Source organism: Cricetulus griseus, chromosome 2, assembly GCF_003668045.3.
Source record: "Cricetulus griseus strain 17A/GY chromosome 2, alternate assembly CriGri-PICRH-1.0, whole genome shotgun sequence".
NCBI classification, from domain to species: Eukaryota; Metazoa; Chordata; class Mammalia; order Rodentia; family Cricetidae; genus Cricetulus; species Cricetulus griseus.
The window spans coordinates 241,474,190-241,490,839 of NC_048595.1; the positions used below are offsets into that span (position 1 = coordinate 241,474,190).

The window sequence follows — 16,650 nt, forward strand, 5'->3', positions numbered from 1 at the left end:
CAATAAACAGTAAAAAAAATAATGGAGAGATGAGTAACTTACACAACCAGTAGTGCTGAAAAGGCCTCCTGGACAGCGAATAAGAAGACATGGAATCCAAGATGAGGTGACAGCCCCTGGTTCTTAGCCATTTTATTATTCTCACATATATTGTTCATCGTATTTTACAGTTTCAGTCAAACCACAGCAGACTTGTAACAACACAAGCCCCTAGTAAAGACAGTGGAGAGTATATTCTGAGAAGGTCCCTGAGGACCAGATGGTGGAGTCTTTCCTCTGCCCAGCAAAAACACAGTATTCTTCCCAGCCCTCAAGAGGCAGCCAAGAATCAGATGGCCAGAGGATATGAACTCAAGTTCAGGAAGGGAGGTATTTTCAATACAGCAGACTTGAGGAATGAGCCTCATGTAACATAGCTGTGGTTTCCTTTTTCTTTCTTTCTTTTTTTTTTTTGAGAAAGTACCTGTGAAATAATTTTAATAGATAGTGTTATTGCTTTGTTGAACAAATTAATTCCAATATATCTCCCTCAAAAGAGGCTCCAGAGCATGACAAGAAACACACAGAATTTAGAGTTTCTAGTTTTCCCACCTCAGGAGGAAATAAATGAAAGTCTCTGCTGCTTAATTTCTTCATGTGTAGAATGGAGTCACATATTCCTTCCTCGAGGGAATGGTTTTTAGAATAAAATGTGGTGTTATCGGTGCCAGTACAAACATTGAAAGGATTAAATCAGTGAGTGTTTGGAAAGCCATGGCCTGTCCTCATATTTTCCCTGCTGAGTCATTCAATTCTCCTGGGAAGCCACTGTCTGCCTTCCGTATCTCCATTCAATCATGGCCAACTTTTACTTCTCACCTCTCCCTGTAGAGCTCACAAAATTATTCTGTTCTGTCTTGCTTTGCCCCTGACTCATACAAGCAGACCACATATAACTCCTCACCTCTGAGATTTGCAAGGCCTGCTAAAGTATGAATACAAGTCACATTTTTCTAGCACAGGCCTCTAAAATACTGTACACTGATGGAGCAAATACCCCACTAAAAACTAGCCGAAAGCTGTACATTGTTTCACAGAAGTTGTGTCCCAAAATAATCCTCATTGTATTTAATCTTTATTTGTATTTAATACAATAATACATCATTGTATTTAAATCTTGTCAAACATCTGACTGGCCCTCAATTATATGCAAATAAAAAGTGAAAATCTCTAAACTGAGCTGGTGTTTTGGTAGGGCGGATTTAGAGAATCCAGGCTTCCTGGTTTGAAACTGGAAGAAGTCGTCAGGTGCCAGACTGGGCATGGAGGCCTGAGAACCCTCAGCTGCTTCTATTTGAACTCAGAGCTGTGACAAAAATACAGAGTCCCATTTGTGTATGAAAATTCATCTATCTCAGGCATCTAACAGCCTGGGAGATACACTTATTTTTTGTAAACTTCATCAAGTCTATTCTTTCTCTTTAATTTTTCATTATCAAAAACAGTTTTTAGAATTAAATATATTTTGCTCATATTCTTCCCCTCCTCCAAATCTTTCAAATCTTAGCCTACTTGCTACCCACCTAATTTTAACTTCAACCTCAAAAATAAATGAAAAACTCAATACAAAAACAAAACTACATAACCTATGGAGCAAAATACATTAACACCCATAAAGAAAAAAATAAAACTGTAACCAAATAAAACACTTAAAAGAAAAAAAAACTGTAGAGTCCATTATATGATTGTCAACTACTCCTGAACATGTGGCCTGTCCTGGAGTGGTTGATATACCCAGTGTCATTCCTTGGGGAAAATTGATTTTCCCTTTCCCAGCAGGTATAAATAACAGTTTAGTTGTTAACTTTTACCCTAGTGGTTTGGTGTTCATTCATTCAAACACTCATTTTTATATGTACCAAAATAAAATATAGTATAGAACAAAACTGATCACAGCAAAGATGGCCAAGGCAAACCAGCACAGGGAAAAGAGCCCAAGTGAAGACACAGAGTCAGAGACCCACTCATCTGCACATTCAGGAAACCCATAGAAAAGCACGAAACTGGAAGCCATGATAAAAACCTGGTGCATACCTTTGCAGGTCCATAATGCTGCTTCAGTCTCTTAAGTTCCAGTGAGCTTTGCTCATGATGATTTAAAGGCCTTCTTTCTTGGCTCCATATGGCTCACATACTCTTTCTACCTCCTCTATTACCAGGCTCTGTGAGCTCTGAGGGAGTGTCAGGATTTGATAAAGAAACCCACTTAGAGCTGAGTATCCAACTCTCTGCATAGTCTCTGGCTGTTGGTCTCTGTATTTGTGCCCACTGGTGCAGAAGGAATCTTTTCTGATGATGGCTAAACAAGGCCATCTGTGAGTATGACAGAATATCATTAGGAGTCATTATCATTACATTGTTTACACCAATATTATTTGATTTTATCCTAGGTCCATGAGCTATCTAATCTCTGGTTCTTGGTTGCCCAATAGTGTCAGGTATGGATTCCATCTTGTGAAGAGGGTCTTAAGTCAAATAAGGTGTTGGTTGGTTACTCCCACAAGCTTTGTGCCAACATTGCCCTAGTATATCTTGCAGGCAGGACAACATTGTAAATAAAGTGTTTGCAGCTGGCTTGGTGCTTATGTTTCTCTTTTGACAAAATGCAGAATACCTTCCTGTATCAAAGACACTAGAACATAGAGGTAAAGTCTCCCTGTAGGCACCAGCTCAACATCTTTGTTTTCCATGAGTTGTGTAGATATTGTCTTCATCAATGGAGCTTTAATAGCAGTTTTTAGCAATAATATAGTCTTGGCAATAATCTGAGTTGTTTGGGTATTCCTGTGGGCTCCTTTGTCCAGCAACTCAAGTAGATGTAACCCAGACCTGGCACTGAAAGCTTCATTTGGTGACAGAACTGTCTAGATGGGACTCTGTCTCCCACATTGTTTGGCAATTTTATTCAGACCGCCCTCCTATATGTATTAATTTTTAGGAAGTTTCTACTGTATTAGGTTTCTAACTTACCCCTTCAAATACCCCTTAGTTTTAGTGTTCTCTCTCCATATTCCTTCCCCAACATGAACCTCCCATTTCAGAACACTTATCCCTCCACAAATATCTACTTACCTTTCCTCGTTGGATCTTTCTGTTCCCTATAGTCTATTACTATATACCTACCCTCTGTGAATCTATGGGCTATAGAATGGTTGCAATTGAATTAACAGTTAGTATCCACATATAAGTGAATATATACCATACTTTTTTCTTTCTTGGTCTGAGTTATCTCACTCAGGGTGTTTTTTTCTCTAGTTCATAAACTGTGAATTTCATGGTGTCATTTTTAACAAAATATTTTTCTTGCTTATTAGGGAATTTCATATAATACACCCAATCACCTTTACATCCCTGTCCTCCTAGATCCACACACCCATTCTTGTGGACTACTGAAAAACTTTTTGCAAAAGGCTAATTTGTGTTGTCCTTTGGTCAAACTCCCAGTAGCCAGCCTCACCCCCACCCCTGAAAGCAGCCCTCAATGTGGAGAGCTATACTTCAGTGTTCCTATCATGATTTTTAAAAGTTCTCTTCGATGGCTTCCTGTCTAGGTTGCTATATTTGGGGGCAGGGGGGTCATTACAGAAAACTTGTATGTCTCTCTTCTCAGCAGTGAGTCCTCAATCATCAACAGCACTACAGGAGAAGCTTCTTTGTTCTTTACAGTCAGCAGGAGCATGGATCATGGATGTTCACATGGTGTCTAGTGATAGCATGGACCATGGACATCCACCAGGCTTCTGGTGTAAACATTTACCAGGGACATTGGTGGTGTGACGTCATTTTTAATGGCTGAATAATACTCCATTGTGTAAATGTGCCATATTTTATTTTTTTTAGTTCTTCTGTTTAGAGACATCTAAGTTGTTTCTAATTTTTGACTATTATGAAGAGAGCACTGATGAACGTGTTTACACAAGTGTCTCTGTGGTAGGGTGAAACATCCTTTGGGTATATGTCCAAGAGTATTATAGCTGCGTCTTTAGGTAGACTGATTAATATTTTTCCGAGGAACTGCCACACTTATTTCTATTGTAGCTATAAAAAGTTTATACTCCAACCAGAAATAACAAGTATTTCTCTTATTCCACATCCTTGGCAATATGAGCTGTCACTTGTTTTGTTTATCTTAGTCATTCTGACAGGTTAAGATAAAATGACAAAGTAGCTTTGATTTGCATTTCCCTCTTGGATAAGGATGTTGAGCATGTTAAGTATTTCTCAGCTATTCGAGATCCCTCTATTGAGAATTCATTTTAATTGGATTATTTGTTTTCTTGATAACTAATTTCCTGAGTCTTTTATATATTTTAGATATTTGTCTTTTATAGAATGTGGAGTTCTCAAAAATCTGTGGACTGCCACTTCGTTTGAATGATGTCCTCCTTTGCCTTAGAGAAGTTTCTCAGTCTTATGAGGTCTCATTTATTAATTGTGGATCTCAGTGCCTGTGTGAATGGGGTTCTGTTCAGAAAGTCTTCTCTTGCACCACTTAGTTTGAGGATATTCCCAACATTCTCTTCGGTCAGGTTCACTGTATCTGGTTTTATGTTGAGATCTTTGATCTATTTGGAGTAGAGAGTTTTGTACAAGATGTTAAGTATGGATCTATTTGAATTATTCTACATGCAGCCATCCAGATTGACTAGAACAATTTGTTGAAGATGATGTCTTTTTTCCTGTGTGCATTTCTAACATCTTTATCAAAAATACATTGTCCATTGGTGTGTGAATATTTGTCTCAGTCTTCAATTACAATCCATTGATCAATGTGTCTGCTTTCTGTCAATACGATGCTGTTTTTATTACTGTATCTCTGTAATGCAACTTGAAATCAGGGATGGTGATACCTCCAGCAGTTCATTTATCATTCATGATTATTTTATCTAGCCTGGCTTTTGTGTTTCTATATGAAGCTAAAGATTCCCCTTTTAAGAACTGCCAAGAGTTGTGTTGGAATTTCAATGAAGATTTCATTGAATCTGTAGATTGCTTTTGATAGGATGACCATTTTGACTACGTTAATCCTATCTATCCGTGAGCATAGGTTATTTTTACATCCTCTGATACCTTCTCTTTCATTTCTTTCTTCAATGACTTGAGGTTTTATCACACAAATCTTTCATTTGCTTGGTAAAAGATATCCCAAGGTATTTTGTATTATTTGAGCCTATTATGAAAGGTGTTGTCTCTCTGATATCTTTCTCAGTCATTTTGTCATTTGTATAAAGAAGGGCTTCTGCTTTTTGTGAGTTAATTTTGTATCCAGCTATTTTGTTAAAAGTGTTTATCAGCTATAGGAGTTTCCTGTTGGAATTTTCTGCAAATTTCAATACTTTGACTTCTTCCTTTACAAATTATATTCTCTTGATTTAACTTGATTTCAGTTGTCTTACTGTTCTACCTAAGTCTTCAAGTATTATATTGAAAGGGTATAGAGAGAGTGGACAGCCTTGCCTTGTTCCTGATTTTGGTGGAATTGCTTTGTGTTTCTCCCTTTTTAAGTTGATGTTGGCTTTGGACTTGCTGCAAACTGTCTTTATTGTGTTGAGGTGTGTCCCTTGTATGCCTAATCTCTCCAGGACTTCTATCATACCATGTGTATTGTTGACAAGCAACAGCTAGGAAGAAAAATTCATGTCTGCCACAGGTTCCCAAACATTTCTTTGTGTTTTCTGAAGTTCAGCATAGACAGAAGAGCAGTACAAGCATCATTTCCATTTTCTTTTTTTTAAATTTTCCAAGATCAATATAATTAATTTGTAAAAACATTGAAAATCTAAAGCTACTTCTTTTTTTAATTTTTATTATTAGTTCAAGTTAGGGAACAAGCTTGTTTCACATGTAAGTCCCTTCTCCTTCTCCCTCCCCTCACCCCCATACCTCCTCCCCCACCCCCAACCTACCCCCACCCCATCCACCCACCACTCCCCAGGCAGGGTAAGGCCCTCAATGGGGCTCTGCAAGGTCCACCAAATCTTCCTGTGCTGGGCCTGGGCCCTTCCCCACATTTCCATTTTCAAATGAGGAACTTAATATATCAAGTCTCAGCATCAGCCAATAAATGGAGGACTTTAAATAGCCTCACATCAGACTGTGTTTCATGCTCCCTCTCCCCTTCATTTCATAATATGGCAGTGATTAGTAACACAGATTTTAAAGGGAAACAATCAAAGTGGTAATGTACTCTCTATCAATTGTTCCCTATGTAGCCATGTAGAGACAGGGAGTTTTAGTCCTTAGATTATATACAATGTGAGTAGTAATTTATAACTCTCATCAAGAATATAAAAATGAGAAATACCACAATATTTGCAAACTTCTTGTTTATATGAACTCATGTTTTATTTCTTAAAACCATCCATCCAAAAACATTTAAATCAGGTATGGTGACAAGTGCCTGCAATTCTAGTACTCAGGAAACTAAAACAGGAGAAATATTGGTTTGCAGAAATCTGGGCAACAGAGGAGCTTCCAGACAACCTGAGCTACAAAGTGAATCCCTTTTGAAATAAAACCAAATGTTAAAAAAAAGCCTGGTTTTACATGGAGAGACCTTAATAAGATTACAAATGCAGGGATCCAAGAACTTACAGGCTGAGGCAGGCCAAGGACCAGCATCACCTCGGAGAATGTTAGGCATGCACAGACATCACAAACTCCACCCCACACTTTGTGATCCCATATGCAAGAGCCCCAAGGACTGTGGCTGCAGATACAAATCTGAAAAGCCCTGGTCTGTTCAGCCAATGTGAACGTGCAGTGAGTACGCACTAGTTTCTGACAGCGTCAAAGCAAAGGAAATGTTCAGCCTATGATTTACCTGTTTCAAGCTTGCTAACTCCTCTACTACTATCACTATGGTGTTTGGTTTTATTAAATTTTCATTGATTAATTTTCCTCCCTAACCCCATCCTCTGTACCCCAACACTGAGGAATACATCTGTATATACTTAACACAACAACATGCTCTGGAAGTAACATTTAAATAAAGACAAACACATGTCCACAAAGCTGTCTTTTCATATGTGTTTCCTTTTTCTCCTACTGTCTCCCAGTTCAACCCAAAAGGAAGGGCAGCAGCTGTGGAAAGAAAATGGAGAGGCTTCTAAAATTAAATCAATGAAAAAAATTATATTTATTACTGAGGTTGAGAGAGAAGGTGACATTTCTAAAGGTTAAATTAGGTAAATTAATTGCAAACAGAACAAGTAAAAATCAATCTTCCTTGCTGAGAGTAAACAAGCCCGACTTTCAGTTGTTTGATTTTTGTGTCTTTTTATAGCTCTCCTCAAGGTAGATCCCTCTGTGACTATAGGAGACAGGGACTTCATTAGCCCTCTTTTATTACATCAGTGTCATGGCCATTGTGTCTCCATGGCCTGACAGAGCTGTAATTGTTGGCCAGAGCAATGTAAACAAAAGCTGATCCACACCAACCTCCACACTTCAACCAAAACTTTAGTACTGAGGACTCTGGACTAAGTCGAGAGCTCTCTAAAACAAGGAAGATTATTTCTCAATAATAACAAGAATTCTGCTAGTTTGTAAAAGGGGAGCTAGAGATTTACCAAGTAGAATCACCCCTGGATTCCATAAAGTCATTGAAAACATAGCTGGGTACATCTGATACCTCTGTTTTCTAGGTGTGTGATAGTTTGGGCTCCAGCTTTCTGAGCTTGTAGCCTGTACTATAGAAATAGGATACGAACACCCCTCAGTATCCATGTGAAGATATATTGAATTCAAATTATGCAAAACACTGTATTCCATGTGGTATTTTTAGCAAAAAAAAAAAAAGTAATACTGGTGCCCTTCACATCATGGCATTGAATCTAGATAGAAACATTTCCTTATCTCTAAATATATTGAAGAAAAGTTTTGCATGTCAACATGAACCTTTGGGAATTTGTAAGTCAGAGATGGACAATGTCATATATGCACACACACACATAAACACACACACAAAAAAAAATTCCAAAGCAAAGCAAAAACAGCAAAACATTAAGTAATTTTTGTGTTGGCCACCTACTCCTAGGCACAGGCCTACCCTGGAGTGTAGTTGATATACCCAGTGATACTCCATTGGAGAAAACTAATGCTCTCTTTCCAAACAGATAAAATTACAAATAGCTTCCTGGTTAAGGGCAGCACTCTGCCCATTTGCCCTAGTGCTTGGATTTGGTGTGATTTAAGCTCATGCTGGCCTTGTTCATGATGACACAGTCTGTGAGTTCATGTGGCTGTCAGTCCTATTGTGTCCAGAGACACTGCTCCCTTGGAGTCATCCATCACCTGTGGTTCTTAAAATCTTGCTGCCTCCTTTTGCAGATGGATCCCTGAGCCTTTAGGGAAAGGGTTTGATAAAGGCATCCCATATGAAGATGCATGGTTTCTTAACCAATCCAGGCCCACCAGAACAGAGATGGCACTGGGCCCTCTGCATCTATTAGCAATTGAGAAAATGCCCTGAACAACATGCCCACAGACCAATCTGATGAAGTCATCCCTCAACTGAGAGTAGTCCCTCTTCCCAAGGGTATCTAGGGTTGACAAACACTACCAAGCACAATGTAAAACACATAAAGAGAGAACACGATAGTGTTTGACAGCAGTGTGAATGTGAGGTGAATTTTATGTATCAGATTGGTTTGACTTAAATGCTGGAACCCAATCAGAGCCTAAACTAAGTATTGGTATGAAAGTATTTTATGAGATGTATAGTACAAGGACCTTAAGTTAGGAAACTATTCTACATATTCAGGGTGGGCCTCATTCTACCAGTCAAAAGAACAACCTAAAAGAGGAGAACCATCCAAGGAGAAATTTCCACCTGTGAATATAGCACTGCCCTTCCTTACAGTGTCGTGACCCTGTAAGCCTACTCCTTGCAATCAGTCTCCTAATATTATTTTCTTATTGAATGCATCATTTTATAAGCATCCATTTTCTCCAAAATTAGTTTTGAACTGAGCACAATTTGAATTAATTTCCAAGCTTGTTTCAAGTGATTTTAAAAACTGATCTTGGAAATTTTGCAGAATAAAAACAGCTCAAGAACTGCCAAGATACTCATTGGAAAATTAGTACAAAATGGGATTCTTGTTCAAGTACGCCACCGACACATATAAAGAACAATTGCAGCAATGTCATGCTAGAGGAGGCAATCACAAAACAAAATTTGACCCAGGAGAATAGAATGGAAAGGCCAGAAGCAGACCATATGATGTAAAGAAAGGTGATTGATGATGGAAATGACAGTACTGAACACTGACACTCTACATTCCCCTACTGCCCAGAGCATCCTCCATGAATGCTACCACCTGAGTGAGGATGGCAAGCTGCACACAGATGTATGAAGCATCTATGCATTTGTGGTGCTCTGTTTTCTTTGTCCCTTTAGCTTTTCCTTCTGAGATAGAGACTCACTATGCAGCTCGGGCCAGTCTCAAACACATATACCTCCTTTCTTGGATTCTTAAGTGCTGAGATTACAAGTGTGTGTTACCACAGCAAGCTAGGATCCAACCTTTAAAAAAAATAAGAAATAAAACAAGGGCACAAATACCCTGTATGGTAAATGCATTTATATATACTTTTTAAAGTAAAGATATTATGTACACATCACAATAGTATTTGCTACTGTGTAAGAAGATGTAGAAAAGGAATCAGAGATTCTATGTACTCAGTGGTAACAAGAATAGCACTTTCAAATGGGAGCTGGCAATGGTGGAGATGTTTATCTAAAGCATTTAGCAACAAGGGGACTATGCAAGTTAGGCCAACTCTTGCCATGATGTAACAGCATATACAAAGCAAGATGCAGAAGAAAGGATTTATTTGGTTTACACTTCCACAAGGGAGCCAGGACAGGAACTCAAACAGGAAAAGAACCTGGAGTCAGGAGCTGATGCCGAGGCCATGGAGGGGTGTTGTGTACTGACTTGTTCCTTGTGACTTGCTCAGTCTGCTTTCTTATAGAACCCAGGACTACCAGCCCAGGGATGGCACTACCCACAATAGACCCTCCCTCATCACTAGTTAAGAAAATGCCTTACAGCTGAATGTTATGGAAATATTTCCTCCTTTCAGATGACTCTAGCATGTGTCAGGTGGAGGTAAAACTAGCCAGGACACCAAAAAAGTGAAAGACCTGTACAATAAGAATTTTGAGACTTAAAAGAAAGAAATTAAAGAAGATACCAGAAAATGGAAAGATCTCCCATGTTCTTGGATAGGTAAAAGTAACATAGTAAAAATGGCAATCCTGTCAAAAGCAATCTACAGTTTCAATGCAATCCCCATCAAAATCCCAACACAGTTTTTCACAGACATTGAAAGAACAATACTCAACTTTATATGGAAAAATAAAAAACCCAGGATAGCCAAAACAACTCTTTACAATAAAGGATCTTCTGGAGGCATCACCATCCCTGACTTCAAGCTCTACTATAGAGCCATAGTTCTGAAAACAGCTTGGTATTGGCACAAAAATAGACAGATAGACCAATGGAATCGACTTGAAAACCCTGATATTGACCCACGCACCTACGAATACCTTATGTTTGACAAAGGTGCAAAATCTATACAATGGTAAAAAGACAGCATCTTCAACAAATGGTGCTGGTACAATTGGATTCGGACATGCAGAAAATTTCAGATATATCCATACCTGTCACCATGCACAAAACTTAAGTGCAAATGGATCAAAGATCTCACCATAAATCCAGCCACAAAGAATCTTCTAGAAGAGAAAGTGGGAATTACCCTTGAACAAATTGGCACAGGAGACCGCTTCCTGAACATTACGCCAGTAGCACAGACATTGAAGTCTGTAATTAATAAATGGGACCTCCTGAAACTGAGAAGCTTCTGCAAGGCAAAGGAAATAGTCAGTAGGACAAAACGACCACCCACAGAATGGGAAAAGATCTTCACTGATCCCACATCTGACAGAGGACTGATTTCCAAAATATATAAGGAGCTCAAGAAGCTAGCCACCAAAACACCAAACAATGAAATTAAAAAGTGGGGTGCAGAACTAAATAGAGAATTCTCAACAGAGGAATCTGAAATGGCTGAAAGACACTTAAGAAAGTGCTCAAAATCATTGGCCATCAGAGAAATGCAACTCAAAACAACTCTGAGATACCACCTCACACCTGTCAGAATGGCTAAAATCAAAAATACCAATGACAATCTATGCTGGAAAGGATGTGGAGAAAAAGGAACACTCCTCCATTGCTGGTTGGAGTGCGAACTTGTAAGACCACTCTGGAAATCAGTATGGCGGTTGCTCAGCAAAATGGGAATCAGTCTACCTCAAGATCCAGCCATTCCTCTCTTGGGCATATACCCAAATAGTGCATGTTCATACAACAAGGACATATGTTCAACCATGTTCATAGCAGCATTGTTTGTAATAGCCAGAACCTGGAAGCAACCTAGATGCACCTCAGCTGAAGAATGGATTGAGAAAATGTGGCACATTTATACAATGGAGTACTACTCAGCAGAAAAAAGCAATGAAATTTGAAATTCGCAGGCAAATGGATGGAACTAGAAGAAACCATTCTAAATGAAGTAACCCAGTTACAAAAAGACAAACATGGTATGTACTCACTCATATATGAATTTTAGACATAGAGCAAAGGATTACCAGCCTCTAATCCTCTTCACCAAAGAAACTAGGAAACATGAAGGACTCTAAGGGATAAATGGTCCCCAGGAATGCAAGTGGCATGAACTCCTGAGCTAATTGGGAGCATGAGGGGGGAGAGGCAGCTGCTATAATAAGAGCAAGAGAAGAGAAGTAGAGGAGAGGAAATGGAGGGGCAGAAATATTGAGTTGGAGGAAGAATAGAGGAGAGAGAGCAGGATGAGAGATACCATATCAGAGGGAGCCACTATAGGTCCGAGAAGAGATCTGGAACCAGGGAGATCTCCAGAGACCTACAAGGAAGACACCATCTGACAATCCAGGCAATGGTGGAGAGGATAACCTAAAAGTCCTTCCCCTAAAATGAGATTGATGACTTCTCTTTATGCCATCCTAGAGCCCTCATCCAGTGGCTGATGGAAGCAGAGACAGACATCCACAGATATACACTGAGCTGAAATCGGGAATTTAGTTGAAGAGAGGGAGGAATGAAGAGCGAAGGGGTCTGTACCAGGTTGGAGAAACCCACAGGAACAGTTGGCCTGAACAAGGGAGAGCACATCCACCCCAGATGCTGTTGGGGAGGCCAGTACAAGACTGATCCAGACCCCTGAACATGGATGTCAATAAGGAGGCCTCTGCACTCCAGGGAGCCTCTGGTGGTGGATTAGTATTTTTCCCTGGTGCAAGAAGGGACTTTGAGAGCCCATCCCATGTGAAGGGTTACACTCTGGCCCTGGACACATGGGGAAGGGCCCAGGACCAGCACAGGAAGATTTGGTGAACTTTGCAGAGCCCCCGTTGAGGGCGCTACCCTGCCTGGGGAGTGGTGGGTGAATGGAGTGGGGGGTAGGCTGGGGGTGGGGAGGAGGGATGGGGGTGAGGGGAGGGAGAGGGAGAGGGGACTTACATGTGAAACAAGCTTGTTCCCTAACTAGCCACGACAAGGGCATAAAATCAAATCACTTAGACCAGAAAAAGTCAGAGATAGCTGAGCTGTCTCTGGGTGTGCTCTCCTTCCCAGCCATGGAGTGTGTCCACAGTTGCTCTCTTTTTATGAGCATACGTGTCAGAAAGTGTAAAACGTCACATTCTGTGCATCTTCAATATTATATAACAAACATCTAACTCAACAAGTAGATTAGTAAATTCACAGAGAGAAACGTTAAAACCTCATCTAAAATCAACTTTTCCATGCATTCTAAGTGAATCCAAAACTGAAGAGCAAAGTTCTTCGCCAGAATGTTTTTGTCATTGTTGTTTTACAGGGCTTCCATAGGTGTGATGTAGAATTTCCTCTCCCTAATATGAACAAAACAGAAATAAATCATCTCTTGTGTGAATCTACATGATGTGATGAACCTTCAAAGGTAACTGTCATTGGTTCTTCATGAGTCTATAACATTCAGGTGAGCAGGGAAGAAAAAGTGTACAGTGTCCAATATGGCATCCCCCCAAATAATGGTGATGGGTAAAATAAATAAATGGATATTACCCTGAGATCTATCAAAGTTTTAAGTGAAAATGACAGCTTATAACCAAAAGTCTCATTATCACTTAACTTTCATTTCTACAGGAACAAGACTTGAAGTGGTCTTATCAGACAGTAATTGGGACTTGATTTTCATAACTGTGTTCTCTAACAACATGAACAGTGACTGATTTATAGTCGGTCCTCAACATACATGAAAAAGTATGTCTATAACATGTTTTCCTGAAAATAGTAAGTTTAGTCAGGGCCCCGAAAGCTACAATGAAAAAAATCTCAATTTTCATTTTGATGCTCAGTATCTTTCTTATACAAGCAATGCTGTGTGTACATGTTCAATTCTTTATGTACTATATCACAGGCCAAGTCCACTGAAGAGTCAGGGAAGACATGGAGTGTATACCAAATGTACAGCTACTGTTATTGTACATAAGGTGGACAGTAGAGCCAGGATCTCTGGGTTTGCCTCTGATGTCTCAAATTAGAGAACACCATAATTTCACAGTTTTACAAAAAGAAAAAGAAAAAAAAACCCTTTTGTTCTTGGAACTACAAAATGTATCTTGAAAAATCCAAGATCTCTTGTCTGATTTTAAAATGTTCATATTCTCGTGTTCTTCTCCCCAATTGAGTTCACACACACTCAGTTTAAATCCAGTTCCTATAAACTAAAAGACAAGAAAGTCATGCCTACAGTAGAGAGATGCCCTCATCACCTCCAAGCCCATTAATGCCTGAGGCAGGTGGGAGAGCTGGCCCTGAGGCCATAAAAGCAGGAGAGCTGCATCTGCCTTTTACCAGTTGCAACACTCAGGAGAGCAGGCCCTGAACCTCACCTGGGCAGCACAATAGAGCCAGCCCCATTGGTGAAGGTGTGGTAAGCCAGCCCCCAAATCATGAGAATGGGAGAGCTGTATCCATTGCTCATCTGTCATTGGGCAGCATGGGACTGGGAGAAATGCCACATGCCTACACCCATCAATGCCTGAAGAAAGTGGGAGAGCTGTCCCTAAGGTCATAAGAGCAGAATTAACCCTGCCCCTCACCAGCTGCAGCACTGGGGTGAGTGGCCCCTGATCCTTGGTTCTGAAACACAGTAGAGCTCATCCTGAAGGTGTTAGGTGTGGGAGAAGGGACCCTGAGGACATGAAAGCAGGAGAACTGCCCCCCCCACTCATGGCTGCAAGGGGTGAACTAGACAGGGCAGTGCAGGAGAGTTCACCCTGGTGGTGAGAACAAGAGAGAGCCTATGGGCTGACAACCCTGCAACTACCCAGGCCCAGAACCAGGATTATATGTTGACCTACCTCAACATCTACCGATTTGTCATCTGTGAAGAAACCAACCCTGAATACCCAAAGCTGCAGAGTTTCGCAATACAAGGCAACAGCGGGATATCTAAGAGGAGTTCCAGTGAGGGCCTAGCATCAATAGTATAGCAGAAACCACCAGAAAACAGACCAATGGCTCTTTGGAATGAACACTTACAAGATATATGGATAAAAGGGTTTACTGTGTCACTCACTCTGTCATGCTACAGCTTCAATGACATGATTGATTTTTCCTTCTCTTTTGTCTTTTTCTCTTTAATTTTATTTTATTTTGGAGGGGAGGATACAAGGGCAGAGGGTGGATACAAAGACAGGGAAATGAATGGGATGGAGATGCATGATGTAAAGACACAAAGAATAAATAAAAAGGAAGTAAAAATTTAAATTAAAATTAAGAAAAAAGGAACTCATGCCAGGAAACTCAATATCTGAAAGACAAACCTTTAAGTCCAAACCCAACAGTCAAAGCAGACTGGATATATCCTTAAGCACGTTGCTGCCACCTGCCACATGGCCCATGATGCAGCTTGTGAGTGAGCTATGATTGGGAACATTAACCGTCAGCCTAATGCCAAGGATGCAGGCCTTTTGATACACACCTGTGAGCTCATCTAGGTTAGAGCTAGCCTCTGAGAATGTCTGTGAGGGATTATCTTATCAGTTAATTGACTGGGAGAGACACATCCTAATTATGGGCAAGCCCATCCCTGGGATCCTGGGCTGAGCCAAACACTAACACAAAGGCATTAATTCCCTGCTCTTGGCTCTTAACTATGGTTGAAATGTCTCCGGCTGCTTCAAGTTCCCAGCACTTTGATTTCATCTGCATTGATGGACTGTGACCTGGAATTGTGAGCCACATAAACCCTTTCTCCCCAAGGTTGCTTTAGTTGGAATATTTTATCACAGCAATAGAAAACAAGAAAAACATTTTTGGTCAATGAGGAGGACAAAGGTCACACAAGCCTGAAGCTTCCTCAGAGAGGGAGTTCCCCACAGCTTCCAACATCAAATTCAGGGACAAAAATAGAGCAGGAATAATGTGGATGCTAGGAAATCAGAGGAAGAAAATACAAACATGAAAAGCAGTTCAGATATTACAAAACAACTACTGAAAATATCCTAGGCCTAGCGAATAGCTCAGTACAGAGTAGCTGCCCTAGCATGCACAGAGCCCTGGGGTTCCCACACCTACCTTCCCCAAAGAGACAAAGAAAAATATACTGACACTAATCCATATTCCTGTAATACCAGTGAGTCAACTATCTGCATCTAAACCTTCAAAGTATCAACCATGTGTGGTTTTCATTGTAGATATCTATATGTTATAAATGTCTGTCTTGATTTTTCAGGGAAGAGGGTTGATGTATTGGAAATTGGCCAAACTCTCCATGAAAACTAAAGAAAGGGTGTGGAAAGATGGTTCAGGGGTAAAGACCAGCACAGTCATAAGGATGAGAATTTAGAGCCCACATGACAAGTCAAGAGTCTCTGTTACTCTATATTCCAAGTATCTAAACCCTCCTGGCCTCTGCATTGCAAATGCAAGACCATCTACACACACACACACACACACACACACACACACACACACACACGAATGAATGAATAAATCTTTTTAAAAATCTCTGGAAAATACCAGAGGGTACATTTTTTCTACCTAGATTACCATGACTCTAAAACCCCCAATATGTTTCCTTGTGATTTTTAGCACAAGGAAACATATTGGGGGTTTTAGAGTCATGGTAATATATATATTATTATTATATAGACTGCATTAATCAAAAAAGTAAGAACTACTGAATACTTTAAAGATTTAAATATATTTAAATTGATTTTTATGTAAACTATTATTTCATTTATGGGTATGCTGACTTCAGAAAACGAAATTTACTAGATCATTTCATTTTGTTTTACAGAAGCTACAACATTTCCAGAATATTCTTGTTTCTACTGCCCTTTGAATTTGGATGTTTTTTCCTTTTTAAGAAAATTTAAGCTCTTTCCCGCTTCTCTCTTTCCCCTCTCTTCCCTGTGGTTCTCTTGGGGCAAACAGGACTTTTCCTGTCTCCCTCTTCTGTCCTCTCTCTGTCTCTGTGTCTCTTTCCTCCTCCTTTCTAATAAAACATCTC

The 16,650-nt window shown here is 39.9% G+C and overlaps 1 long non-coding RNA gene across 10 annotated transcripts in view; it reads right to left on the bottom strand.

The window, feature by feature from the left end:
- LOC103162901 overlaps positions 1-16,650 on the bottom strand; it is a 323,538-nt gene that overhangs the window by 142,489 nt on the left and 164,399 nt on the right. For 7 of the 10 annotated variants that reach the window (XR_004768415.1, XR_003482824.2, XR_004768414.1 and 4 more), the window contains one exon: positions 43-463. The exons of 2 other annotated variants lie outside the window; for them this stretch is intronic. This is a non-coding gene — a long non-coding RNA (uncharacterized LOC103162901). Of the gene's footprint in view, positions 1-42; positions 464-2,073; positions 2,353-16,650 lie in introns of all 10 variants that reach the window. One more of the 10 variants, XR_003482822.2, reaches the window with a different exon arrangement.